At 38.4% G+C, this 27,238-nt stretch overlaps 1 protein-coding gene and 1 long non-coding RNA gene across 6 annotated transcripts in view; one reads left to right on the top strand and one right to left on the bottom strand.

Annotated features, from left to right (window-relative positions):
* Window positions 1-15,440, bottom strand: part of DENND4A (DENN domain containing 4A) — a 145,819-nt gene extending 130,379 nt beyond the window's left edge. Inside the window, exons 1-2 of the mRNA XM_078079181.1 lie at window positions 15,194-15,440; window positions 6,619-6,681 (exon numbers count right to left, since the gene is read on the bottom strand). The gene's annotated coding sequence lies outside the window, so the exon portion shown is untranslated. The remainder of the gene's footprint in view (window positions 1-6,618; window positions 6,682-15,193) is intronic.
* Window positions 75-27,238, top strand: LOC118532528 (uncharacterized). 5 transcript variants are annotated; one of them, XR_013450432.1, is made up of 4 exons: window positions 75-157; window positions 249-393; window positions 19,637-19,824; window positions 26,613-27,238. It is a non-coding gene; the product is annotated as an uncharacterized LOC118532528 (long non-coding RNA). The 5 variants fall into 5 exon arrangements; XR_013450429.1 differs by having other exon boundaries at window positions 246-393; XR_013450430.1 differs by having other exon boundaries at window positions 82-398.

Raw genomic sequence — 27,238 nt, 5'->3', positions numbered from 1 at the left:
CGGGTTGAGGGTTGTGGGGTCCTAGCGCCTGAACCTGAGCTGGGCGGAGAAGGTGGGCGGGGCTGAGCCGACCTGGCCCGTGACGCAAGCAGTAGTTGGGGAAACGCGCGCTGGTTCCCCCTGCGGTCGGGAGATCCCGAGCCTGAGGCGGGCGTGGGTGAGAAACACCTTCCCTTCCCCTTTCACCACCCCGAGGGTCAAGGATCGTCTTGGGCCAACTGACCTGCTTCCTCCTTCCTTCCCAGCAGCCCTGACAGTCCTGACATTGCCAAGCCAGAGCACCACGCGTCAGTTTGAGCGGCAGCTCCTACACCAAGGGCGCTCAGAATCCCCCAGGAAACCCCCTGAGGGGTTAGCAACCCGCTAGTAGGTTTCGGTCCCAAGATACTGAAGGTCAGGTAAAATGGGGAATTCAGGGGGGTTCTCTGAAAAGTACGTTGATTAAACTCCTATTGTTGACTGAAGGGGTGTCGATTACATTGGATTAATGGGATATGGCCTACTTAAACCTGGCTATGGCTCCACCATTAGTGGCTGTTGGCAAATTGCCTCTGAGAAATGAGAGTAATAAACGTTGATTACAGCAACAGGGTTGTTCTGAGGTTAAATTGTATAATACATGTGAAGTGCTTAGCGTAGTTCCTGAAAGTACTCAATGAATGTTAGATATTATTCCATGGTCAGATGAAGGAAGAAATAGGACCCTAAAAGTCCCTGTGGTTTGAAATCCACTTTCTCAATTGTGCGGAATAGGCATTAATCCCTTTTACTAACCAAGTTTACAGCTCTATTTCCTATCTCCATTTCTTCCATTGTATTCATTCAGTCAGTCAACAAACATTCATTGAAACGCAAATGCTGAGGGGACACAGCCTTGAGGGAAACAGAAAAAGGTCTGCTTTCATGGAACTGACTAGTTGGGAAAAGAGGGACAATAAATACTTCACACATTTTGGAGGAAAACGTGTATAAAGGTTCTGAACAGAATTCTGGGAGAGCAGATAATAGGATAGGTTAAAAAAAAAACAGTGGTTAGGAAAGGCTCATCTGAAGGATGAGGAGTCAGTAATGTGAGAAATGCTCTGGGGAATTGTTTAAGGCAGAGGGAATGGCTGTGCAAAGGATCTGTAGTAATAAGGACCTTGGCTATTAGAACTGGGTGGAGTCTGGTGCTGAGAAATCCAAGGTATAAAGGGGAGCCTGGAATGAGTCTGGAGAGGTGAGTGAGGGCCCATTCCCCCAGGGCCTAGGAAAATATAGAAACAAGATCAGATTTTATGGTAATAGCAACTGAAAGGCATTAGAGCAAGGAAGTTGGGAACAGTGATGTTTTCAGTATGACATCTATGTCTATATTTTGGGCAACATATGGGCCAAAGAACTGGATTTCAAGTAAAAACAAAAAGAACCTGAGGTTGAGCCTGTTCAGCACTAAGCTGGTCAAATTGTATGTTCTGATCTTCAGTTTCCTTGTTAAAAATGTATGAGCATCAGTCACATAAGACTGTATACAGAAAAATACTACTTTCACTGAAAATTGTTAAATAATATAAGTTTCTAAGTGTTTTGAATGTCATGTTAGTGTCATTTATAGTTGCCTAATCGGTGCTATTTGATAAGTACATTTAGTGGTGTGGGTTTTTTTTTATTGCAAGTGGTAATCCAAATCAGTCATTCTTAACCATTTTTGTACAATGTGCTACTAAGAAAAATAATATGTACTCTTATAAGCATGTAGGTTTTTTTTAATTTTATTTTTAAGTAACCCCTACCCCCAACATGGGGCTCAAACTTACAACCCTGAGATCAAGAGTGGAATGCTCTACCAGCTGAGCCAGCCAGGTGCCCCATAAGTGTGTCGTTTCTTGATCTTTTAGTTCCAAATATATTTTTTTAAGTGCTTAGCTGTGCATTTTCTAGTGAAATTTGCTATGAAGACATGAATTTTTATCTTTTTATTTGGATAAAATATACATAACATAAAATGTACTATTTTAACTATTTTTAAGTGTATAGTTCAGTGGCATTAAGTATATTCACATTGCTATGCAACCATCACCAGGACTTTTTCATCATCCCAAACTGAAACTCTACCCAGTAAACAATAACTCCTATTCTACTTTATAAAACATGTATTTTTTTTAAAGGTATCAGGTGAGTTTCCCCCTCCCCCCACAAAATGGTAAATGAGTTTGGTGATCAGTAGGATTGTTTGCTCCCATTGAAGGGTTCAATGGACCATTCCATGTAAGTTTAGAAACTACCACCCAAGAAATAAGAATTAGTATAAGTTTTTAGCTCAGATGGTTAACACATACTAATGAGAAGTACTAATATAGGACCAATTAATTTTTAGCACTGAAAAATTGTGTTCTTTGACCATAAAATGTGCTCTATGGTCTTATAAATGTTTACTCCAAAATGGCCCAGACAACATGCCCCGCCATTTACATACAACTACTCTAAAAGCATGTCTACTTGATACTATTAATTTTCATTAAAAAATAAGTGATTACAGCTCTGGATAAATTTAATTTTAAAAATCACTCTGGTGTGACGAATGGTTTAGAAAAAGGGCAAGAAAGAAGGAAGCAAGTTTTTGCCACACTTCAAATAATTAAATATTCGATAAAGTTACGAAGATCAAAAGATCAAGATCGTTTTTGGCTTGAAAATACTGTGAGTCAATAACTTTATTTTTAAGCACATCCTACATGCAGTGTTTTAACTCCATTAAGCCAAAAGCTAAATATCTTTGCCAGGCTGGACCCTTCTTCCTGCTGCCCATGTCATCCACAGTGTTTTTATTCCCAACATGAGGGCCTGGCTATAGGCCAGTCAGTGATTGCAAGGGAGAGATTATGGTATATGGGGCCACAAGAGAATTTGGGGGGATGATGGATATGTCCACTATCTAGACTGTGGTGATGGTTTCATAGGTGTATACCTATGTCATACTTACCAAGTTGCACACTTTAAGTATGTGTAGTCCCCTGTATGTCAATTATATTTCAATAAAACTGTAAAAAAAATTAAAGTCCAATTGCACACTTCCCATTCTTTCCCCATTGGATGCAGATTTAGCCTTTCATCGGGTTTAATCCCCGTGAGGCCTATCTAGTCAATTCTTCTTTGAGGAACAACAAAAAGCACTCTTTTAATTGGCAAAAAAAGATACAAATATTTTATCTACATTTGCCAATTAAAATATTATGGGCATATAGGGGCGCCTGGGTGGCTCAGTAGGTTAAGCGTCGGACTCTTGGTTTCAGCTCAGGTCGTGATCTCATGGATGGCAGGATTGAGCCCCATGTGGTAGGGCTCCCTCCCTGCTCAGCAGGGAGTCAACTCCAGATTCTCTCCCTCTTCCCGCCCCACTCCTGTGCGCAAACTCTCTCTCAAAAAAATGTATCTTTAAAAAAATAAAATATTATGGACATATAGTTACAAGCATGGTTTATAGACGGGAATACTAAAAAGTTTCAAAAGTTGAAAAAGTTTGAAGTTTGGGGGTTTTTTTTTAATCAAAGAACACTTTTTTTTTTTCAAAGAACACAGTTTCTGAAAGAACATATTAAAAAGCAGTAAAGGGGGGGCGCCTGGGTGGCTCAGTCGTTAAGCGTCTGCCTTCGGCTCAGGTCATGATCCCGGAGTCCTGGGATCGAGCCCCGCATCGGGCTCCCTGCTCGGCGGGAAGCCTGCTTCTCCCTCTCTCACTCCCCTTGCTTGTGTTCCCTCTCTCACTGTGTCTCTCTCTGTCAAATAAATAAAATCTTTAAAAAAAAAAAAGCAGTAAAGGGGTACCTGGGTGGCTCAGTCGTTAAGCGTCTGCCTTTGGCTCAGGTCATGATCCCAGGGTCCTGGGATCAAGCCCCGCATCGGGCTCCCTGCTCGGCAGGAAGCCTACTTCTCCCTCTCCCACTCTCCCTGCTTGTGTTCCCTCTCTGGCTGTGTCTCTCTCTGTCAAATAAATAAATAAAATCTTAAAAAAAAAAGCAGTAGAAAAACAATAAGTAATATTTGACTGTATTCTTAGGAAGTGCCTTTAAATACCTCAGAGCCCTTAACAGTCCTATCTGAAGTTCTCTTAACATCCCACGCATAGGTCACTGTAGTCACAGTTAAACAAACTTAAACCCTAAATGTGATTTGGGCAAGGGAGTAACAATGCAGACATGGGCCACATAGAAAAATGTGGCTCAGACGTTTGGACCTCATGCCATTTCTGAAATTATGCCATTTTTTACACCTGGAACTGTATCTGGTTATTTCTTAAAAGTTATTTTTAAATACTATGGTTTGAATGGTGCATGAAGGAAAACTTTGAAACCAGTAACAGTTTAAAGCACTGGAAGCTCAAGCTGTTGCACAGCCTAATTCTCTCCACCTGTTAAATCTATTCACCTTTAATTGCTATACCAGAAGTTTCCCACATCTTTAAATGAAAACCTGGAGCCTTCTGTAAAGTGGTGTTGATATCTATGCCACAGGGCTTCCTTATGGGTGAGAAAGCCTTCCACCAGGGATTTATCATTCTTTAGAAACTCTTTGGATGGGGCGCCTGAGTGGCTCAGTCGTTAAGCATCTGCCTTCGGCTCAGGTCATGATCCCAGGATCCTGGGATCGAGACCCACATCGGGCTCCCCGCTCAGCGGGAAGGCTGCTTCTCCCTCTCCCACTCCCCCTGCTTGTGTTCCCTCCCTCGCTGTGTCCCTCTCTGTCAAATAAATAAATAAAGTCTTAAAAAAAAAAAAAAAGAAACTCTTTGGATGTGTCCCAAAGCGGCACATGTTGCCAAATTCTCTTCATTGTGCAACGGTGTTAGAATGACACTCTAGTGTATTTAATCCATAAACTGAAATTTATTAGAAATATGGTCAAATTATCAATTTATTTCTTAAAAACACAAATCGGGGGGCGTCTGGGTGGCTCAGTTGGTTAAGCGACTGCCTTTAGCTCAGGTCATGATCCTGGAGTCTCGGGATCAAGTCCCACATCGGGCTCCCTGCTCGGCGGGGAGTCTGCTTCTCCCTCTGACCCTCCCCGCTCTCATGCTCTCTCTCTCTCTCTCTCTCTAATAAATAAATAAAATCTTTAAAAAAAAACAAATCGGATGAAATACTTTTGAAAGACAAATTATCTGAACAACTCACAAGAATAATAGCGAGAAATGTCATGTTGTCAATGACAAATTTTAAACGCAATACTTGAGAGCAGTGCCCAGGGACAGGAGGGCTGTAGCAGTCTGCGCCACTGCTGTCTCTAGCCTGTTGGTGGCCAGCTGAGGAGTCATATCTGTGACTTAGCACTTTTTCACAAATTTGAAAATTATCACCTCTCAACACCCTCCTCAATGCTTTTACCCTCAACACCCTCCTCAATGCTTTCACCTTTCTCAACAAGTCCTTCTAATTTCCAATTTTTAGTTTTTAAATGATCTGCAAAAGGGCGCCTGGGTGGCTCAGTTGGTTAAGCGACTGCCTTCAGCTCAGGTCATGATCCTGGAGTCCCGGGATCGAGTACCGCATTGGGCTCCCTGCTCAGCGGGGAGTCTGCTTCTCCCTCTGACCCTCCCCCTCTCATGCTCTCTGTCTCCCATTCTCTCTCTCAGATAAATAAATAAAAAAAAAAATCTTTAAAAATAAATGATCTGCAAAAGAAAGTCATTTATATGTAGTGTGTCTTTTTTTTATTTAAATTTTTTATTGTTATGTTAATCCCCATACATTACATCATTAGTTTTAGATATAGTGTTCCATGATTCATTGTTTGTGTAGTGTGTCTTTTTAACCGTCATTGTCCATAGACAGTTATGCCTCCTGACTTTCTTTAAAGGGTAAGACAGTATTTTTACAACTTTTGACAAATTCATGTCAATCAGATTTTATACACAAAGTGCTATGCTGGGCACAGAAGGAAAACAAAGATAGATAAGCACCTTATGCCTCTAAGGCCCAAGGTATATCCCCAGGCATGTCACTTTAATAAAAATCACACTATGAGAAGTCCTGCACTAAATGGTAGAACTATTGCTGTGGAGACTGGGGGAGGGGAGTGATTAATTCTGATTGTGGGAATGGAAGGTGACAAATAGAGAACACTTGAATGAATCCTGAGAAAGCCTAGACTTTCTATGAAAGGTGATGGTATCCCTATTTGGAGTGTAGGGATAGGGGTGGGCACAAGTCAGGAAAAGCTTTTTTTTTTTTTTTTTACTCTGAAAAAAATAACAGATGTACTAGAATTGTTCTCAACAAATGAAAGAGATGCTCATAAATTGTTCCAACACTTTGATTCTCTTTGGGAGTGGCCAAAGGTTCAAATAATTTGGAAGGATGGATATCTGTGCTGACTTGCAGGAAATATGAGTCAGCTTTTCTCATGGACTCAGCACTGTTGTTATAGCTAGGATATTTGGGAAACATGAAGCTCAACAAATCAGACAACATAAGTCTTTTCTTTTTCTTGATTGGCCCAGACATGCATTCTGCAAGGGTGGACAACAGGGTTGCCCTTTTTATTGGTGAGGGGAAAGACCTGCAATTGAAAAAAGTAAACTTAAACATAAAATACTTCTGTTTCCCGTATAATCCCTCAGACTAGGAGACAGACACATACCTCTCTTCTGTGCTTCAGGAATGTATATTCAGTTGCCTCCAGACAGCTCAGTCCCAAGCGCACCTGAAACGCAATGTTTTTGAAGGTAAACTCATTATCTTTATCCCAAACCTGTTTCTCCTATATTCTTTAATTTCTTAAATAGTACCCACCATGCACCAATCACAAAAGTCAAAACCTGTGAGTAATCAACTCCTCTTCCCCACCCTCATTCTTTTTTTTTTAAGATCTTATTTATTTATTTGAGCGAGAGAGCCCTTGCGCACGCACACACACAAGAGGGGGAGTGGCAAGCAGAGGGAGAGGCAAGCAGAGGGAGAGGGAGAAGCAGGCTCCCCACTGAGCAGGGAGCCCAACGATGTGGGGCTCAATCCCAGGACCCTGAGATCATGACCTGAGCCGAAGGCAGATGTTTAACCGACTGAGCCACCCAGGCACTTCTCCCCACCCTTCTCCTTAAACGTTTAATCATTAAAGCCAATCCATATAACCTTTTTAACATCCAGTTGTATTGTTCCTGTTGTTCCTCATTGCAATTTCCATTCCCACTGACCTGGTTCAAACTGTACTTCTGTTTTTTTGTTTGTTTGTTATTGTTTTACCTGAAATATTGTAGGAATCAACTCATTGGATTCCCTATATCCTGTCTTTTCCTCTTCAACCCTTCCTTCTCTTTGTTGCCAGGCTAATCTTTCTAAAGAAGAAATATGATCAGTTGTTCCAGACATAGTTTGAGGTTGCTAGCTTCCTCCTCTCCTTTCTTTCTATTCTTGGTGGAAAAGTTACTGTCCAGTGTTGATGTTATCTAAGAGGAGCAGAGCATTAAGGCCTATGTGTTGTTCTCCCTTGCCTCTCTCCAATACGGTGGAGATAGCCTCTCATTCAGATCACTTTCAGATTCAGGGCACGAGGTTCTTAATTGAAAGAAAGAATTTAAGCCTCTGCAGTCCATAAGGATTGGGTTCCCCTACAAATGTGTACAGACAGATGGATTGGTTAGTTATATCAAACTACTTATATTAAGGGCAAAGTTAATCCAGAAGGGAAGAACTCTAACAATTACCTTACTCGGAATTTGGAGAAAAATAGCCTTTTAATAATAAAGATTTTAGTTAAAAACAAAAAGATCTCCAAAGCTGCTCCTAAGGCTATTTTAGGCTCTCTACAGTCCCCATTGCTGCCCTATCTCCTAGAAATGTATATCCTTCTTCTACATTCTCTGCTTATAACCCTGTGTGTTTTCATAATTGGTTGTAATTATTTTAACAGCATTTTGAATTTAATAAAATCACCTTATTGATGTAATAGAATTTAGATGTTGTAATAGTAACTTACAGAGTTTTAAATTCTACCGAAAGGGAAACAGAAAGAAGTTGGTATGAGGCTTTTATTTGGATGTATTAGAACTGAAATGGAAGAAATGCTTTTAGAGATGGCGCAATAGGGCGGTGCTGGTGAACCCTGCCGGCCTGTGCAGTACTGCCTGGAAGGTTGTGGATGGCACAGTGAAGGAAGGAGAGCCATAGAATCCTTGATTCAGGCTGAAGAGAGCAGATAATGATACAGCTCATTTTTAGCAAACTCTATGTGAAAAAGGGATAGGGAATTAGTGGAGTTGTGAAGAGACAAGAAAACTATTTTCCGTTTCATATTCTTCTGATGATCACATAGCATGAGGCTCTGTTTGCCACAAGGTTAGAAGCAAGGATTGAAATACTAAAGGTAGGGGCGCCTGGGTGGCTCAGTCGTTAAGCGTCTGCCTTCGGCTCAGGTCATGATCCCAGGGTCCTGGGATTGAGCCCCGCATCGGGCTCCCTGCTCTGCGGGAAGCTTGCTTCTCCCCTCTGCCCTCCCCCTGCTTGTGTTCCCTCTCTCGCTGTGTCTCTCTCTTCAAATAAATAAATAAAATCTTTTTTAAAAAAAAAGAAATACTAAAGGTAATAAAAATGGTTGTTGCTTGCAAGGGAAAATCTCAAGGGCAGAGGTCCAGTAACGTGTAGGGCAACTGGATGAGGGTAGGGCTAAATGGATTGGTTATAGTGCAGTTGAGGTGGGACAGGCAATTAGAGATGGATTTAAAATGTATCACTGACCCACATCATGATGGCTCTATGAGAATGTCAGCTTTCATAAATTGACTTCATGTTTCTCTGACCCAGAACATAGGATTTTTGAGCAGGAAGGAACCTTAGAGGTCATCTTGTAACCATTTTATTTTCCCCAAAGTGACCATTTGCAAAGTTGCGATTTGTCCAAGGTCATACACATCCAGTCCTGGGAGGAGAGCTAGGACTAGAATCCAGATCTCCAGATTCCCAATTCTTTGATTTCTCTGTTACATAATATCAATCAGTTGTGAGAGCTCAGTATTCCAAACTCTCCATGGATACATAGGAAAATCCTTATTGTGGAGATGAAGAAACTGAGGATCAAAAAGGTGGAGTAAATTTACCAAATCACATGGCCGGACTAGGTCAGAGCCCAGGCCTCGCAATTCCTGAGCCAATAGGCTTCTACCAAACCACACTGCCTAGGGGATTAAAAAAAAGTGAAAGCTTCAATGCCATGTTCCAAGGCATAGAATTTTCTCCTTTGATCTACAGGTATTTTGCTTTGTGCTGTTATATGCTATGCTCTTTGCCAGGTGCCATAGAACAGATTATAAGACTAAAAGATTTGGGGCACTGGGTGGCTCAGTCGGTTACGCGCCTGCCTTTGGCTCAGGTTCATGATCCCGGAGTCCTGGGATCTAGCCCTGCATTAGGCTCCTTGTTCAGCAGGTGTCTGCCCCTCCCCCTGCTCATGCTTGTGCACTCTCTCTCTCTTTCTTTCTCTCTCTGAGATAAATAAATAAATAAATAAATAAATAAATAAATAAATAAAATCTTTTTTTAAAAAAAGACTAAAAGATTGATTTTGCAAGACTAAAAATTGAACGTTACCCAATTATCAGGGAAGTGCACATGTCTTTTGGTGGTTGATAAGCCAGCAGGAAGTCAATCTTCGGTGTCCTACAATATTGGGAATGTTTTCACTTTCATCAAAGGATGGGTTTCAGATTCTCTACTGTATTATCCCAGTAATACATCTATCAGATGGGCAAACATTTAAAAATCTGACGATAGCAAGGGTTATTGAGGCTATAGGAAAACTGGAACTCTCATGTTCTGTTGCTGGGAATGTTAAATGGCCCAATCCTTTTGGAAAGCCATTTGGCAATATTTAGTAAGATCGAAAATGCATATGCCCTACAATCCAGCAATTCCATTTCTGGGTATATACTCTAAAGCAGTTTTTTTTTCAAACTGTGATTCATGATCCATTAGTGGATTGTGAAATTGATTTAAGGGTTATAATAAACATTTCTTATAAATGAAATAGATCAGAAAATATTAGAGTAGGGATGGCTTTGTGAATTTTTGTGTGCCGCCTTGATTCTCCCTCTCCAAGACCGAAGCGTTAGTTCACGCAGCTGCTGGGAGGGTTGGCAGTCAACCGCTTTAGCTGAGTCCCTCTCCAGGACTCTTTCCAGAAAGAGAGTTACTTGCCCAAGGTCACGCCCTCTTCCTGGGTACAGCTGTATCCAGTAACTGGTCAATGCAGGCATATAAAGGCTTGATTCCATTGTCCCACTTCAAAATTACTCTGATGAAAGATCACTGCAGCCAATGTGGGATCAGCCGAGGTTTTTGATGCCACTTCATTAGACCCCAAAACTTTCTCTGCTCATTCCTGCTTCTTTCACTCTGCCACAAGTGCTGATCCAAGGACACTCCCCAATAAATGCCCTGCATGCAGATTTCTGTCATAGATCTACTTCTAGGCAAGTTGGCCTGTGATGATATACTATGCACATAGGTGTATATGGGATAGAATGTAAAATTATTTTTCACCATACATATTGGCCATAAAAGTTTGAAAATCCTGCACCTAGAGAAACTTTTACACATATGCCCTAGGAGATGCTATGAAGATGTTCACTGGGGTATTGTTTGCAGTAATGATGACTAGTAGTGATTATAAATGTCTATAATCATGCAATGGAGTACTATACAATAATTAAAGTTAGTGAAGGAAAAATCAACAAAACTAAAAGGCAGCCTACAGAATGGGAGAAGATATTTGCAAGTGACACATCTGATAAGGGGTTAGTAACCAAAATCTATAAAGAACTGATCAAATTCGACACCCAAAAAACAAATAATCTAAGAAATGGGCAGAAGGCATGCATAGACATTTTTCCAAAGAAGACATCCAGATGACTAACAGACACATGAAAAGATGCTCAACATCACTCATCATCAGGGAAATCAAATCAAAACCACAATGAGATACCACCTCACACCTGTCAGAATGGTTAAAATTAACAACACAGGAAACAACAGATGTTGGTGAGGATGCAGAGGAAGGGGAACCCTCTAACTGTTGGTGGGAATGCAAACTGGTGCAGTCACTCTGGAAAACAGTTGGAGGTTCCTCAGAAAGTTAAAATTGAACTATCCTATGATCTAGCAATTGTGCTACTAGGTATTTACCCAAAGGATACAAAAATAGAGATTTGAAGGGGTACATTCACCCTGATGTTTATAGCAGCATTATCAACATAGCCAAACTATGGAAAGAGCCCAAGTATCCACAGACTGATAAATGGATAAAGAAGATGCGGTATATGTATACAATGGAATATCACTCAGCCATCAAAAAGAATGAACTCTTGCCATTTGCAACAACGTGGATGGAACTAGAGTGTATTATGCTAAGGAAATAAGTCAGTCAGAGAAAGACATACCATATAATTTCACTCATATGTGGAATATAGGAAATAAACCAGATAAACATAAGGGGAAGGAGGGAAAAAAGAGAGAGAGAGAGAAGCAAACCATAGAGACTCTTATAAGAACAAACTGAGGTTGATAGAGGAAGGTGGGTGGGGTATGGGCTAAGTGGGTGATTGGTTGATTTTAAGGAGGGCACTTGTTGGGATGAGCACTGGGTGTTATATGTAAGTAATGAATCACTAAATTCTACTCCTGAAACCAATATTGCACTCTATGTTAACCAACTCGAATTTAAATAAAAATTTGGAATAAAAGAAAAAATTAGTGAAATATCCTGACATCTATCAACATGGATAAATCTCTGAAATATAAGGATATATACCAGTTTCCAGGATAGTGGCTACCTCTAGCGAAGGAATGTGGGAAATGGGATAAAGTTGGGACCTCAACTGTAGCATTGTACTGCTTTTTTAAGAAGTATCTAAACAAATATGACAAAATTATAGCATTTATTAAATTTATATGGGCACAGGCTTTTTAAACTATTCTGTGTTTAACATTTTAAAATTAAATTTTGTTTAATGAATTATTACGGCAGAAAATCTACATGCAAAAGCAAGGCATTTTTAACTTTATCTTACTATCAAGAAATAGTGAAAGGACAGCTAACAAGGTCACTTCCTCTTAAATTTGGTCCAAATGTAATGACTCATGGAATACAGACATTCTAGTTATAACTGTTTGGCTGATTTATTGCACATTATTTTTTTTCTTCATTTTCATTACTACTAAGTTTCATGTAATGAGAACGATACTAGAATCTTCTACAAGTTCATTGAGTTCTACTGACACAATCAATTTCTCCATCATAGCCCTTGGCAACCACTGATTGGATTTTTATTCCCATAATATTGCCTTTTCCAGGATGGCAAATAAATAGAATCATACAATATGTAACTTTTGTTTTGTTTTTGATTTTTTTACTTAGCATAATGCATTTAAAATTTGCCATGTTGCATACATCAGTGGTTTGTTTCTTTCCATTGCTGAGTAGCAGTCCAACCACAGTTTGTTTATCCATTCTTCAGTTGAGGGACATTTGGGATATTTCCGGTTTTTGGTGATTACAAATAAAGCCTCTATAACTGTTTGTACACAGATTTTTGTGTCAACCTATGTCTTCATTTTCCCTAGGTAAATACCTAGGAGGGGGGGCTTGCTGGGCCTTAGACTTTGTTTATCAGAAACTCTCACACTGTTTCTCAATGTGGCTGTACCACATTGCATTTCCACCAGTGATGCAGTATGAGAGTTCCAGTTGCTCCGCTTGGTATTGTCAAGTTTTGATTTATTTGGTTGTTCAGTTTTGTTTTTTTCTTAATCTATTCTAATCGGCATAAAAGGGTATGATGGTATCTAATTGTAGATTTAGTTTCCATTGCCCTAATGATTGATGCTGTTAAGTAAGCCTTCATAACATTTTTAAAAAGATTTTATTTATTTATTTGACAGAGAGAGAGAGCACAAGCGGGGGGAGCCGCAGAGGGAGAGGGAGAAGCAGGCTCCCCGCTGAGCGGGGACCCCCAACCCTGGCTCTATCCCAGGATCCTGGGGTCATGACCTGAGCTGAAGGCAGACGCTTAACTGATTGAGCAACACAGACTCCCCTCTTTCATAACATTTTAAACAGGAAAATTTGTTGAAGATGAGAGTATTACTAAATCATTTTTCCTACCCTGAAAATGATAGAGGAAAGATTCTCTCAACTTCTCAGCTCTGAAACAGTTGTACTCTATGAAGTAAAAAAAAAAAGGGGGGGGGGCATATTAAAGCAAAACCAGCAGAGAGAGGTATTTAGCTGACTATGTAGATATGGTCATTTTAGTTTAATAGTAGCTTCATATTAGTGGTGATAGGTAAAAGAATAGAGGAGAGAAAAGGCAATAGAAATATCATACTATTACATTCCTGGGTCTTCACGACATAGCCTTTTGTATCATATGGGCCATTTAGAGTTCAAGTGAAACTGGCCAAGCTGCCTTGGAAGGAGGAATTCAGTAGAGGTTAGTGTTATTATCCAAAAGCATATGTAAGGGATAGATCTAAGGAAGAAACTAAAAAAAGTAAGGAGAATAAAAGTGTGGCCAGTAATGAAACTATAAATTAGGGTAAAAAGTAGTTGTGGCTTTGGGAGAGTCCCTGCTAGATTGTTTACTTGACCCTCTATTTTACTTACTTAGGTTTGGTTTTATTTTGCTACAGAACATGTGCAAAGCGAAACACTTTGCCTGTATAGATTTAGTATGATCTATAAGATCTAATATAGAAGCTTTATTAATACTTTGACTAATGCATATATTTAAGGAAAAGCAAAATTTTAGAATATTAGTAAGTCCTATGTATAAAAGCAATCACTATAAAACAAATCTTCATACCTAAAGATGAGAACACAGTGAGTCTATTTATAAAGAACTATAATAATGCAAAATAGAACTCTAAATGATGATACATAGGGGTTTCCAAAGCAACAGGAAAGATGAAACAAGGACATTTGGAGGTTAGAGTCTATTAGAAATCGTGGCAGATGAAAGTTTGGGGAAGAATTGCTAATGAAATTTGCTAACCTCAGTCCTCAGAACTAAGAAATTCAGAGAATTTGAGTAACTGGACCAGAAGCTGATTTGGATAAATAGGAATATCATCTGGACTAGACACATCAATGCTGCTAACTAGAGTAGGTCAGAAAATATCTTCCAAAATAATTTGTTCTTGTCACTATCACTGCTTTGAATTGTCAGAAAAAGATTTATGGCTTAAGTGAGTGCACTCTCTGTGAAACAAGGTTTTGTTCCAGATGTTAAGCCAGTAGTATAGAGTGAGATCTGTCAATTTCTGGAACTAGAACAAGAAAGATGTCTGTGACATATGTTTTGTTGGTGAAAAAACTGTGTCTTTGGACCATGATTATTAGCTTCTAGTTCCAGGGAAATCTTCATATTCAGGACATAAGAAACCTCACTCAATTTTTTTCCTTTTTGGCCTACTTAAAGTCCTTGGAATGGGAAGTTATGACACTAATATTTTCAAGAACTGTGCAGATACCTCTGAGAAACCTGTAAGGTCCTTTAAAAAAAAGTCCATGACTTTAGAGGGAACAGGAAAGGGAATTTTTATACAGAACAAGACTAAAGTCAAAGGCCCAGACATGAAGCAGCTCACAGAAAGACTGTTGTGTTTTTGTTGTTGTTGTTGTTGTTGTTGTTGTTAGTTTTGTTTGTTTGGGCTCGTTCACAACTGAGAAACTATTAAAATCGCAAATCACAGTCCAGATTTGGAGATACTGGGGGAAAAGCCCTGACCTTTTATCTTCACTTAGATACCTCCCTTTCACTGCAAGTGCAACCCCAACTGCATCTCAACCGCTCTCTACTTTTGAGTATTTTATGGTCAAGGCTACAATTTTTTGAGGTAGTTCTCAGATCTTTCATCACATTGCCTATCATTTGTTTTGTGAAAATATGTTGTCCCAGTTCTTAATACAACCTCTGTATTTGGATAGAATGATCATTAACTATCGCCATTAGAAAAAACATTCAGGTGCCTTTATATACCCACACAAATAGGCATTTACAAAAGAAATTCCACAGACATATTCCCTTTATTTTTTTTCCATCAGCTGAAAATAAACTCAACCCAAGACAGTTATTTTAAGTGATAAATTTTTGGTCTCCCATTTTTATCCCTAAACCCCATCTCAAACCCTGAAACCTCAAAAGGAATCACAAAAGGCTACATACCTTATCGGTCCTCAATAAAGATGAGTGACTGTTGTTACTGCACTGGTCTTCATAATTCTAATATTATAAAGATGGCAATCATTTGTTTAGACAATTGTCCTCGATTCATTTTTGTCCTAAACTTTAGCATCTCCACAGGAATCACCATAATCTTTAATAAAAACAGAGCTCACTTAGGGTAGAAGCTCAGAAAATTTAGAAATTTTGGTTTTAAAAATCTGTCGACTACTGCAGGACCTTCATGTGAAAAATTATATGGAGTACTCTTTACCCTGATCTCTTCTTCTTCCCTTTTTTTTTTTTTTTGCTATCTTCTCTGGTTTACAACAGACACAGCTATGTTACAGCCACAAAGCAAAGTTTTGCAACAGAATGGCCTTGAAATAGAATACTGCCCAGCTGAAAACTTAGGCAATCAAAATGGAATAAATGAAATCGTGCCTGCTAGACTTCACATGTCATTTCTTATAAGGAAAGCTATCACCTTTTTAGGAGAATGTTATTCTTTAGGTGACCCTATACCCTCTCTGTATCAGCCATAGCAATGCAACTAAGACATACCCCTATTATCTACAAGTGCTGCTTTAGTCACTAAAATGCAGTGTCTGAAACTATGTTAAGTGCTACGGCTTGGAAACAACTATAGTGTTTCTCTTAAAAGTGCTAAAATCACGGGGTGCCTGGCTGGCTCAGTAGGTGGAGCGTGCGGGGTTGTGAGTTCGAGCCCCATGTTGGCTATGGAGATTACTTTAAAAATCTTAAAAAAAAAAAAAAAAGTGGCAAAATCACTGAGGGCACATAAACTCTTTAAAAATGGACTATAAAAGTACTTTAGGGGCTTCAGCCCATGAATCAAACGCTGCAGTAATGCTCTGAAACCAAAGCCTGTTTCTCAAAAATGTGTTAGTCTGTATGGGGTTTTTTTGTTTGTTTGTTTGTTTGTTTTTTTGCAAGAGGCCCCACTCTGGCCACAGATGACTTGCTTGGGTTTCAAAGTTTTCTTTCTTTCTTTCTTTCTTTTTTTTTTTTTTTCCAGTTTTGATTCTGAAATGAAATTGAATTGATAAAAAGCAACATATGGGCCACCCTGATAGACTGAAAATTCTCAGGCAGCACATGACTCATGATAACTGTGTCTTATGCTGTCATTAGAACTGCTTATCTGACCATCTCACAACATTTTGTAAACGTGTATCCACTCAAAAACCAGCCTGATGGGAAAAACTTGTCCACAGTTTTTCTCCATTCCTACACACCTATGATCATTTTTAATGTGGAAATGTAAAGAAAGGTTTAAAACACTTTTTTTTCAGTAGTAGTTGTGGGTAAATTGCCAGCGTTCTTATAAATGTCACAAGCCAGTGGCCAAGAGTTCAGTAATATGGTTTTCCTAACCACACAACAGTATATTCAGCCGGTCAGCAGTCTCATGATCTATCTAGCGGCTTTAATCGTGTGACCGGGTGCACTATTTTATGATAATTAGGTGACACTAAAGCCTCAGAAAAAGCATGATTCCAGGGCAATAGAAGATGCCAGTTTCCTTAGGTCTTTTTTTTTCTTTCTGTAGAAGTTTCTTGGGTTCTTGGCTGGTTGGAATAACTTATCTAGGGACTGGAGTTGGTTGAATTATTTATAACTTAAGATTTTTATTACATAGTCTGACAGAAACTCATGCACTGAATAAGCTGTTATCAACACACTTAAATCCTTCCTCATATAGCCCTTGAAATTCTGAGGAGTTTCATGAAATTGTTTTCTCTTAATCTAGTTTGTTTTGATAGTTAACGGTGAAAAGTCATTGTTCATCTTTGTAACAGAGTGAAAAGGATGCCCTAATTTTGGCCTGAAAAGTGAAGAATGTCTGCATTTGTAGCAGTGTCTACATGGTACAATGAAAACTGGAGATTTGGTGTGCACCCAGTTTCAGTAATTTTGAGAAATGGGGAAAACTAGTTTGGACTTTGTGGTCTAAGTTATTTGGTTTAGGTTTGACTCTTTGGGTTTGACGCCTTACATTTTTTTTTTTTTTTTTTAATACCATTGTTCAAAAAATGTGGCAATGTCTCCAAGTTGCTGATGATTCCTTTCAGAAAAAGAAAGCAAGGGAAGCAGCTATTACTGTCGTCAGCAAGAGTAGGCAAGCATGTTTCTCTTACATGCATTAAAAGCAAATACAGTCATTCGGCTTGCAGGGAAGGATAATCTGTCACACACAATGATTTCCGTGTTGTTTTTCACAGATTGAGGAAAAAATTATTTGTAATTTTATTTTCATTTTCAAGCCCATTGGTATAAAGGAGCTGGAACTCAATTCTTATAGAAGCTAATTATGATTCTTTAGCCTAAAGTTTCTTGGCTTAGCCTTAGTTTATGGTTCAGAATATTCTCAGGTTGCTGGCTTGGTTCAGAAAACCAAGCACTCTGTACAACTCTGAATTAGAAGTCTCAAAAAAAAAAAAAAAAAAACCCCACAAAAAAACCCAAAACCCTACTTATCTTAATTACACTGTATTTTATAAGAAGATTACTCCCTCTAAAATTAGCTTTCTAATGGCAAAACAGCTGGCTGAAATGTGAAAAATTCAAGGACTCATCTTGTTTCTTCAAACATACAATTTCAACAACCTCTTTAATTCTTAGTCTCCATATGTTTTGCAGTTTTATAAGGTACACAAAACTATGGTACATTAAACTGTATTTATTTAAGGGCACCTGGGTGGCTCAGTTGGTTAAGCGACTGCCTTCGGCTCAGGTCGTGATCCCGGAGTCCTGGGATCGAGTCCCGCATCGGGCTCCCTGCTCAGCGGGGAGTCTGCTTCTCCCTCTGACCCTATCCCCTCTCATGCTGTTTCTCTCTCTCTCTCTCAAATAAATAAATAAATAAAATCTTAAAAATAAATAAATAAATAAAATAAACTGTATTTATTTAAGTCTGATGTGTATTGGATTTTATTTCCTGCTATATGTTAGCAATCCAAAATTAGAAATACTGTTCACTTTTAAATGAGGTTTGGTTCATAATCTCATTTCAGAATGAGAATCGAACTCACTTTTTCTTGAGCATCATTTGCCACTGGCCAACAGAGACCGTCAGAGACCCTACTGTATTTTTACCCAGTTAGGCCATCTTTGCCTTAAAAAAAAATTATATAACACACAGTAAGAATAAGTTTTGGCAAAGGTGTAGAGTGGTAAAACTACCACTACAATCAAAATATGGAACACAACCCCCCAAAATTCCTCTATGCTACTTCCTTGTGATCCGACCCTCACCCCACACTTAAACTCAGGCAACCACTAATCTGTTCCTATAGTTTGTCTTTTCTAGAATGTCATGTAAATGGAATCATTTGTATGTAGTCTTTTGAGTCTGGCTTCTTCCACTTAGCAAAATGCTTTTGAGATTCATCCATGTTCTTATGTGTATCAAGAGTTTATTCCTTTTTATTGCTAGGTAATATTCCATTTTATGGATATACTGCAGTTTATTCATTGCCCAGTCAATAGAAATCTGGGCTGTTTCCAATTTTGGGTTATTACAAATAAAGCTATTATTAATATTTATGCTCAGGTTTTTGAATGAACATAAGTTTTAATTTCACTCTGGTTAATGTGTAAGACTGAGATTGCTGCATCTGTGGCAATTCTATGTTTAACTGGGTAAAAAACTGCCGAGCTGTTTTCTAGAGTGTCTGTACCATTAGGTATTGGTCACCAGCAATGCAAGAATGTTTGAGAGAATGCAGTCGCTTCCAGTCCTTACCAGCCCTTGGTATTCTCAGGTTGTTTTATTTTAGCTATTCTAACAGGTGTAGTAGGATCTCATTGTGGTTTTAATTTATATTTCTGTAATGACTAATATTGAGGAACTTTTCATTGCTTATTTGCCATCCATGCCTCTTCTTTGATGAGATATATATTTAAATCTTTGCCCATTATTTTATCAGGTTGGTTGTTTTCTTATTGTTGAATTTTGAGAATTTTATATATATATATATATATATATATATATATATATAAAATTATATATATATTTTAATATATATTTATATATATAACATATGTATATTTTATATATATATAAAATTTTATATGTATAAATATATATGTATATATATATTCTGGACACAAGTCAGTTGTCAAATATCATTTGCAAATACTTTCTCCCTGTGTATGCCTAGTCTTTTCATTCTCTCAACAGTGTCTTTTCATTCTCTTAACAACAAATTTGCATTTAAATCTGTGTTTTGAAACAGATTGGTCCTAGAAAATTCTTTGCTGCTGCCTCTTCAAATATTGCCTCTGTACCATTTTCTTGTTCCTCTCCTTCCAGAACTCCAATCAGATTGATGTATGTTAAAGAATATCTTACTTTATTTTCCATATCTATTAACTGTTCTCGTGTTTCCTTTTTTCTTCTCTCTCTCTCTTTTTTAAAAGATTTTACTTATTATTTGAGAGAGAGCACGCAAGAGAGCGAGCATGAGCAAGGGGAAGGGCAGAGGGAGAGAAGTGGGAAGAGGGAGAGACTCCCCCCTGCGCATGAAGCCCAACATGAGGCTCGATCCTAGGACCCTGAGATCATGACCTGAGCTGAAGGCCCATGCTTAACCAACTGAGCCACCCAGGTACCCCTTCTTGTCTCTTTTTAGTGTATGCTGAATAATTTCTGTTGTCATGTCTTTCTGTTCTTAATTTTCTCTGCATTTGTGTCTAATTGCTGTTAAACCTGTCCACTGAGTTATTGATTTCAGTTACTATGTTTCTCATTTCTAGAATTTTTTTTAATCTGCTAGACTATTTTTTGTTGTTTCTTGTTTTGAATAGGTGTTTTCCATTTTGTATTTTATTTTTTTAAAGAAATAAAACATAGTTATTTCACTTTCTGTGGCTGATAATCAAATATCTGAAGTCTTTGTGGGAGTTTTATGTTGTTTCTGCTGGTTCTCACCCATATAATTTATTTGGGGGAGGGGGTTCTTAATGTTTGTTACTGTGAGCTGTTCATTTTCCTTAGAAAATAATTTGTGGTTTACTGAGATACATTCTTCCAGAAACGGTTTGCATTTGTTGTTCCATGCATGTGGGGCCTACTCAACTTATAATAATGGACTGAGGATTTTGAGATCCATCTTGGTTGTAGATTATCATGAGATGACAGTCTTTCAGCGACAGAATTTTTCGGTCCTCAGTTCTTCTTAGTGCCACAGGAATTTTTCTTGCAGTCATCAGAGGATGAATGGGTATGTAGGTTTTTCACCACCACCTAAAGGGTCCAAGCTTTATTATAGGATTATTTTATTTTATTAAAAAAAATTTTTAAGTAGGCTCCACACCCAGCGTGGAGCCTAATGCGGGGCTTGAATTCACAACTCTGAGATCAAGACCTGAGCTGAAATGGAGTCAGACGCTCAACCGACTGAGCCATCCAGGCTCCCCTAGGATTATTTTATTATAGGATGACTTATTTATAGGATTCTCCAAGTCTTAAGCTTTATCTTCTGTCCTAGCTCCCCCTACCCAAACCAAAGCTGAAGTTCACCAGCTTAAGCAAATACAAGTTTGGGCAAAAACAACTTCAGGGCCATCGAATTGAGCAATTCCAGTGACATCATTAAGGTGAATAGAATATAAATGGTACCTCCTGGTGTTATATACCTGAACCATATTGTCAGTTACCTGTCTGGGTTCCTACTTTACTTTCCTTTGAGCTGATGATTTTTTGCTTTCTAGTTTATGCTTCAGTGCTTTGAAGAGGTTTAGGATTTTTTTTAAATTTAAACATTTTCAGTGGGAAGGGCAGTCTGAATGTCTAGCCTGTCATATGCCTAGAAACAGAATTCTCAAAATTCAACTTTACATACCCTATAATTCATAAAAATATCTGATAGCCTCATTTGTACAAATAAAAATTACCCTTTTCTTTTTTTCTGGCACCAATGCTTTCATTAGGAACAGTTCAATGTAATCAGAGAGAATCCGTAGTCACTTGTTCTTAACTATATTCCCCCATGAATTTTACTCACATATGTACTGGATTTACATTGAAATACCAAAGTAGCACAAAGGTTTAATAGTAACCACAATTTTTTTTTTAATGTTTCTCAGAAAATGAGTACATTAAACCAGAATCATGTGTGTTCAGTGCATAGAAAGTATTGCATCTCCATAGTTACATTAAACATAACAAGTACAAAGGGGAAATGTCTTTTGGTGGTTGATAAGCTAAAAGGAAGTGAGTCTTGTTGTACTACAATATTAGGAATGTTTTTAAACTTTAGTTCAAGAATGGAAGGTTTCAGATTCTCCTGTATTACCCCTTGCTCAAAAATAAGTAAAAGTAGTTATGGAAAAACCACATGTAGAGTCAATGCTAAGAGTTGGTGTAGGGATATCATGTAAAAACATGATACAGAGATCATTTTCCGTGGTTTATTTAATTCTCTCTGTTATTTATGGTATTTTCTCTGAGGTATAACTCGAAAAATTCTAGCAATTAAAGAGAAAGGAAGTTAAACACTACATCAAAAACTAATGATGTACTATATGTTAGCTAACTGAACAGAATAAAAAAATAAATTAAAAAAAATTAAGAGAAAGGAAATCTGTCTTAGCCCAATATTAGCCCTGCTCCGCAGTTGGAAAACATTATTTTATAACACATACCAAATCAGCCTTGGAGATGACAATGTCCGTTTGTGCCTGGCATGTTGTAGATATTCAGTGTTTGTTGAACCAATTAATTAATGGACAATTTATAATGGGCTGTTGTAAGGAAAATGTGCAGTAGATAAATGTTGACTTGATCAAGGTACGGAAAGAACATTAAAGAAGGAAGATCCCTGGGATTCAGTACCCATTCTGGTTCTCCTTAGTGCTATGGCTTTGGGTAATCCTCAACCACGTTGGGCCCCAAGTTTCTTCATCACTTGCTCTAGTCTTGGGTCAAACTGCATTACCACTCCTATACATGCTACGTGATTTCCCAATTCAGTGTCTTTGTTCTTATAGTTATCTATCTAAAATGCTTTCCTCCATCACTGCATGACTAAGTCTACCTAGCCATGGCATCCTACTTCTTAATAATCCTCCTAGGACCAATATTCCCCTGCCAAGCTTCCTTGACACCACCCCAGCTAGAAGTTACCTTTCCCCTGATCTCACACAGCACTTTTTTCTTTAAACTCAATGATGTCATTTAATGTTTTATAGCTTATATTATTTCTTATGTAGATATCTGTACTACTCTGCTTCTCTTCGAGGGTGCAAGCTCATAAGGGTAGGGCCCATGCCTGCTATATTTTTGTACTCCCCTCATAATATCTAGAAAAATATACTGAAGATTATATGTGCTCAATAAATATCTGCTGAATCTGAAAATAGGGAATAATAATGCTTTTCTTATCAATGAGAGAGGTCTGTGTTAGATGGTAGCTTCAGGCCATTTCCAGCTTTTAGACCAATGATTAAGGAACACTGATGAGGAAGGCCGGATATAGATAAGTATTTATCCATTATGAGGAGAAGAAAAGAGAATACTTGGGTGGATCAGAGTCCATTTAAAAGCTGAGATGAACAGAGAAATTATGGTGCAAGAGTAGAAAGTGACAAGAGCCGTATAGATTATTCTAGTCATTTTTAAAAAGTTCTTTTCTCCACTGCCTTTTTTTTTTTTTTTAAAGATTACACATACCTGTGTACAGCTGGCATATTATATGCCCAATTTTGAGAGATTCCCTGAGGACTTGAGCCAGAAAGTGAATTGCAGTTTTAGAATGTAGTTAACAATTTCAAAGACATAATGTTGAATGAAAGAAAGGAGACACAAGACAGTCTATACTGTATGATTCCATTAGTATGAAGTCCAAAAACATTTGTTTTTGAACTTTAAAACTGATTTCTGGTGATAGAAGTTAAAACAGTGGCTAACCTTGGAGGGTGGTGACTAGTTCAGGGCACAGGGTATGTTCAGATGTACTGCTGGTGCTCTATATCTTGATCTGGGTTATGGTTATGTTTTATATGCACAGGTAAAAGTGTTTTGAGTTCTATACTTAAGATGTGTGTGTGTGCTTGATTGTATGTAAGTTATAACCCAATTAAAAAAAAAAAAGGATGCAGTTAACAATTGTGATTGTACCACATATAACTGATGGGCAGGTGAAGGATAGATCCAAGCTATGCAGTGTGTTTCCTGGAAGAATGAAGCACACTTTTAAAATTACAGAGTTTTCTCCACAAACCTGTGACCAGATGGCTCTCATAAATAATGCATCAAAATATGGTTAGAACTATAAGAATTCGTGATGTGTGATAAAATGAAAACAACCAATGATCATATGGTTTACTCATTTTGACTTTCATTGTGATTTTCTGGGAAAGCCAGGATCACCAATAAATTGTCCTTCAGTAAGAATGGAGTAAGTACTGTAGGAGGACACTTGCTAGCTGTGTGAAACCTTGAATAAGTCACAGGCTTTCTGGGAATCAGATGCTTCTTCTATTAAATGGAAAAATATTTTATCTATTCAAAGACAGAGGACAGGATCAATTGATCTCTTAAGACTCGTTCCCCTCTCAAAATCTTTGGTTTATGGAAGTTGGAACTATAAAGAACAACTCTGAGTAAAGCTTTCACACTATTAGAAATAGGATGGGAAAGTAAGTCTCTTTAAAAATCTGTAATAAGAGGCAACAAAAAATGTAGGTGGAAATGGAGTCCTGCCAAGCAGTAAGAGATCCAGGCAGAAAACATCTTTTCAGATGCAGCCAGCTACCTGAAACCATTTGCTGTTGTTCCCTGGGGATTTCCGTAGCCTTTGGCAAGGGTTTTAACATAATAATGCTAAAAGAAAGAAAGAAAAAGAGAAAGAGAGAAAGAGAGAGAGAAGGAAAGAGAAAGAGAGAGAGACAAGAGAACATTTTCAGACTTCCATCAAAGAAAATGTTCTATGGTAAGTTTTTCCTTTGTGGGTTCATATTTGCAGAGAAAAATAAAATCCATTGCAGAAAATGGTATTCCATAAAATATATGAGCAGAGAAGGAGCACTGTCTAAGTTTGGCTTAAATAAAATCTCACAACTAGGAGGAACTGCAAGGCATCATCTCTGCTTACAGTACTAGTAAGTGAGTTTTTCTTAAGAGGAAACAGAGGCCCAGGGAAGCTAATGGACTTGCCGAAGGTCACGCAGAGGGAGGAGCACAGCCGGCCTGTTGTATCATCTTCTGCTGCACCAGGCTGCCCCCTGTGGTTCCTTTTGGATGACTTGAACTCTAAAGAAGAAGCAGGGAGGACTTCCACGGAGTAAATGGGAAGCTGATAGAACTGGGAGTCAGAAGACTCTAGCCCTTCTACCTATTAGCTGGCTTGGGAAATCATTGAACTTCTTCGAGCTTCAACTTCCTCATCTAAAGTAGCACCTCACCCTGTCACTGAGACAGAGGACAATTGAAGCAACCTATGAGAAAGTGCAACGTGGTTATTAAAATGGAGAAGTTCTTATCTACTGAGTAAATTAAGGAATTAGTAATTATAAAACAATAGTAACTGATAAGAATGCCCTGGGCGGATGCACTGTTAACAGCATTCTTATAAAAGTCAATGGCCCTGTAACAGGAAATGTCCTTTGTTTATTTATCACAAGAGTCTAGCATAATCACTTTTCGTAGGTCTCCAAGGACCCTTCCCTAATGTGTAGATGCTGGTTGTAAAAAGAACCCTTCTGTGAGGATTCATGTCTCTATCTTCCTTTATACTTTGTATTACCTTTTTCAGTTTGTGAACCTAAGATGGTAAAAATGATGTCCTATTGTTATTTTAATTTTCATTTTCCTGATTATTAGCAAGGCTTGGCATCTTTTCATCTTATTGGAAGTGTAAATTGATAAAGCTTGATGGAAGGCGGTTGGATAGTACCGAGTAAAAATTTAAGTGCATATTCCTTTCAAATCAGAAATAGCATTTTTCAATTGCTCCCTTAGAGAAATAATGCTCAGATGTATGCAAATAGAGGCATGCACAAAGTGTTTCACCACAGCAGTGTCTAAAATAACAAATAGGGGCGCCTGGGTGGCTCAGTTGGTTAAGCGACTGCCTTCAGCTCAGGTCATGATCCTGGAGTCCCAGGATCGAATCCCACATCGGGCTCCCCACTCAGTGGGGAGTCTGCTTCTCCCTCTGACCCTCTCCCCTCTCATGCTCTCTCTCACTCTCTCTCTCTCAAAAAAATAAATAAAATCTTTAAAAATAAATAAATAAATAAATAAAATAACAAATAACTAAAAATAACCTAAGTAACCATCAATAGGTGAAGTGGTCAGATAAACTATAGACTACCCAAACCATGGAACACTGTGTAACCATTGGAAATGAATGAAGTAGAGAACATGAGAAAAAAAGCAAGTTGCAGAATAAGATGTACAATATAAACACCATTTACTTAGAAAATGAAAATAAAACCATGTATTTCTATATGCATATATATGCATGTAAACGATAAGCAAATGTCTTAAGAGTTATGTAACAAACTGAAAACAGGTTACCTAGGGGAAGGAGACCAAGTGAGCAGGTGGCCAAGGGAAACTTCCATATTCTTTGTATTGTTTAATTCTTTAAAACAAGAATGTATTTTTGTGTTAATTGGCCAATTGATAAAAAATATAGTTTTAAAATGATACAGAACACTAAACAATAAAATTTAAGAGATAACATTATTATTTCAGTATAAGGGACAACTTTTAGGTTATAGGTATTTCTTGGATTTTCCAGAGTTGTAAGGTAAGAAGAATCCTAAACTAAAGCTGAATTAATATGATATCTGCCATTCAGGTCAAGAATAAAAAGTGTAGTCAAAAATCAAAATCATCCACCTGGATATTTGATATCATGTAGAAATTGACTGATTTTTCTTTCACTTTTTGTCCAGATAGCAAATAGATACAGATTGAGGTTCACCCTTCATGCCATTAGTTTTAATTTACTTCAATAATTGCTGTGTCCATCATCAATATTTTAAATTGAGCAGAGTCCATTTCAATGAGGTCAACTCTCCTTTTCGGCATTGATTTTTTTTCTCTGATCGCAAAAGTATCATATGCTTATTGTGAACAGGAAAAAAAAGGTTGGAAGTTTTGAAGAAAAGATAATGTAACCCCATCATCAAAAAGAAATTTTTTTTTAAGTGTTTTTTCCGGGGCGCCTGGGTGGCTCAGTCGGTTGAGCGTCTGCCTTTGGCTCGGGTCATGATCCTGGAGTCCTGGGATCGAGCCCCAGCCCCTCATCGGGCTCTCTGCTCAGCGGGAGCCTGCTTCTCCTGCTCCCCCTGCTTGTATTCTCTCTCTGTCAAATAAGTAAGTAAAATCTTTAAAAAAATTTTTAAAAATAAAGTGTTTTTTCTGCTTTTGGCTTTTGGCTAGAGGAGGCAAAGGTATTAACTGTCTTCGGTCATCCAACACCAGCCACCTCCACCATGCCGCCCAAGTTTGACCCCAATGAGATCCAAGTCGTGTACCTGAGGTGCACTGTTGGCGAAGTTGGTGCCACGTCCCTGAAGATCAAAGATTGGCCCGCTGAGTCCGTCTCCAAAAAAGGTTGGTGATGACATCGCCAAGGCGACCTGTGATTGGAAGGAGGGTCTGAGGATTATAGTGAAACTGACCATTCAGAACAGACAGGCCCAGATTGAAGTGGTACCTTCTGCCTCTGCCCTGATTATTGAAGCCCTCAAGGAACCACCAAGAGACAGAAAGAAGCAGAAAAACATGAAGCACAGTGGAAATATCACTTTTGATGAGATTGTCAATATTGCCCGACAGATGCGGCAACAATCTTTAGCCAGAGAACTCTCTGGGACCATTAAAGAGATCCTGGGGACTGCTCAGTCTGTGGGCTGCAGTGTTGATGGCCACCACCCTCATGACATCATAGATGACATCAGTGGTGGAGTGGAATGCCCAGCTAGCTAACTACAAAGGAAAATATTTCAATAAAGGATGATTTGACAACCAAAAAAATAAATAAATAAAGTGTCTTTCCCTTTGCA

The sequence above is a fragment of the Halichoerus grypus genome, chromosome 8 (genome assembly GCF_964656455.1).
Source record: "Halichoerus grypus chromosome 8, mHalGry1.hap1.1, whole genome shotgun sequence".
In the NCBI taxonomy this organism is placed as follows: Eukaryota; Metazoa; Chordata; class Mammalia; order Carnivora; family Phocidae; genus Halichoerus; species Halichoerus grypus.
Note: the sequence above shows the minus strand (reverse complement) of the source record. Positions and strands in the feature narration are given on the sequence as shown.